A 2,840-nucleotide genomic window follows, 5' to 3' on the forward strand; every position below is an offset into this window, starting at 1 on the left:
TTAAAATACCGGGCTATAGCAAAAACCTCTAAAAAAAAAAACCAACCAAACAAAACAAAACAAAAACACCGGGCATGGGTGCATGGTGCCCAGTCCTGAGAGGAGAGGAGAAGAAATTGCAGTGTGGCCATCCCACTTTCTGTCTCTCTGCCTTTCCAGGGAGCGCACGTGTCCTAGAGCAAAAATCTCTCTCAAAAAAAAAAAAAGAATTGCTTATTTAATTTTATTTATTATTGTTCTTATTTTTCAATTTGCTATAGGGCATGTGCACTCACCCGTGAGAGACAGACAAAGAGAGGTAAAGTGAGAAGGTAAGCCACCAGGTCCGGGACTCAAGTCAGGGTTGACCATGTGGGAGCCCAGCACCTTAACCACCATGCCACCTGTTGGCCCCATACTTTGTCAATTTCCTTAACAAATCTGAACCTCCCTTTCCATCTCTCTAACAAAAATCAGGTTGGATGCTTATTTCTGTGCGATGGCTTGTTTTTTGTTTTTAAGAGTCTAGGGGAACCAGCCTTTAGCGTAATGGCTATGTCGCTGGACTCCCACGTAGTCGACCGCGGTTCGCGTCCCGGACCCGGTGGCTTAAAACTCACGCCGGGCACGTGTGCGTGCGTGCGTGCCCAAGATCCCGAGAGGAGAATGGAGGAGAAGGGATTGCGGCGTGGCCATCCCACCAGGGGGGCGATTTCTCGCTTTCTGTCTCTATGTTTCTCTCTGTCTGTCTGGCGAGCGCACGCGCCCTATAGTGAAAAAAATAAAATTAAAAAAACCTCTCAAAAAAATAAATAAATAAAGGAGTCTAGCAATTCTGTTAGCTTATGCCCTGCATCACCTGGCAGGTAAGTTCAAGTATCACTTAATTGCAAAGAGGTTGGGTTGCTGTCTCATTGCCTATTGTATGAGGCGCAATTTTCATTCTTGCTTGCTAGCTTTGTTGTAATGTTCCCCCCTGAACAATTTCTTCCTAGGTAGTGGCTTCCATGATAAAGCACCGTATCTTTCCAACAGAGAGGCTCTGGATTGATTTCATTATTAGCTGATGAGCCAAGAACATTATAATGCACAGGGTGGGTATAAGAGGAACTGCGTGTGGGACTATTAACCTGTAGGGCCTCGCAACAGTACAGTAGATTATGGCTCCTGTTCGCCATTTGAAATGTAACTGCATCCTCAGAGAATAACGTAGCCTTTGCACCCCATTTGGTTAGGATATTTACTTCTCTGTTCTGTCTTCAGCCACACTTCTATTTTTTTCTTTTTTTTAGAAAGAATTACTTTATTTACTATTATTATTTTCCAGTTCCATCAGAGAGAGACAGAGAGGGAAAGCAAGAAAGCAAACTGCCAGGTCCAGGACTTGAACCACAGTCGACCATGTGGGAGTCCAGCACCTTTAACTACCACACCACCTATTGGCCCCGTCACCATTCTATTTTTGAGAAGAGTGACTTGCAAGCTCTTTGGAGCCCAGTCCACAATAAGACACTGTACACAAGCATACACACAAATAGAAAAGTGAACGGCGGCTTAGCCACACCTTACGCTCTCTCGTGGTGATGCACGCTCATGATTTCTACTCTGTTCTGATTACCCAAAGAATTGGACTGGGGGCTGGCAGGTGGCATGGTGGTTAAGAGCACTGGACTCCCACATGGGTAACTACAGTTCAAGTCCCGGACCTGGCAGCTTGCTTTCTCACTACCCCCAACTCCGGTCAAATTTAAAAATCAATAAATAAAGTTAAATAATAATAATAATAAAAAAGAATTGACCGATATCCACAAAATCAATTTCAAAACCTCCTAATATTGGTCTTGAATCGTAGTTCAAAAAACATGGTTTTAGTAGCTATTCTTTAGATAGTCAAATAATAGATCAGAAAGAACTTCTTCAACTCTTCTTCTGCTATTTCTTCTGAGATTTTTTTTCCCATATCTCTATCCTTCTTTTTTTTTTTTTCTTTTAGATATAATTCTTCTATGTCTTTTGGAAAATGAGGCTTTCGCCCTTGCACACTCTGTTCAAACACACATGTATCCCTTTCCCACCCCCTGGTATAAGAGGAGATTTGGTTAAGTGACTAGTCATTGTTCATATTATCACGGTTGTGCATATCCGTGAGGGGCTTAGGAAGGAACAGACGGCGCACTCACAGTGCGTAAGTTGAGAGCAAAGAAGGAATGATTTATAAAAGTGTGGGCAGGTATAGGGAAACCACTAGAGCCATGGCTGGTAAGACTGGGGGCTCCAGGAACTCTTCTAAGCCCCAAAGAAACCAGAGAGCTGAGGTAGTGTGGTGGTTAAGGGTGCCAGACTCCCACATGATCCTCTTTGGTTCAAGTCCTGGACCTGACAGCTTGTTTTTTTCTATCCCTTTCTCTCTTGCTCTGTCCCTTTCTGGTCAAAATGAAATAAAAAAGTAAAGTGGGTTTTTAGAATGTTATTAAAGAAAAAAGAACTCGGAGAGATGCTCAAGGCAAGCAGCCAGTCTATGATGACCTGGCTGGGAACAAGCCAGGGAACAAGTACCCTTATCCCATCCTCCTCCTTTCTGCTCTCCCTCTGATCTTCTGCTGGGGCCCCCAGGGACAGACCCACCTGGGAGCCAGAGGGCATGGGAGCCTGTCGGTGGAGTCCAAAGAAGTCCACCCCCTGAGCCCCCAGAGCTGGTGAAGGGTGGATGCATCTGCTAGGCACAGAGAACACGGCCAGCACATTATGTAACTATTCACAGCTGAGTACATTCCCTGGCCTTTCTTGAATAACTTTAATTTCCCTTGAAGTTAATCATTGGCTTTTTCTTTTTTTCTTTTTTTTTTTTCTCTCTCATTTGG

The sequence above is a fragment of the Tupaia chinensis genome, unplaced genomic scaffold, assembly GCF_000334495.1.
Source record: "Tupaia chinensis unplaced genomic scaffold, TupChi_1.0 Scaffold000248_1, whole genome shotgun sequence".
NCBI lineage: Eukaryota > Metazoa > Chordata > Mammalia > Scandentia > Tupaiidae > Tupaia > Tupaia belangeri.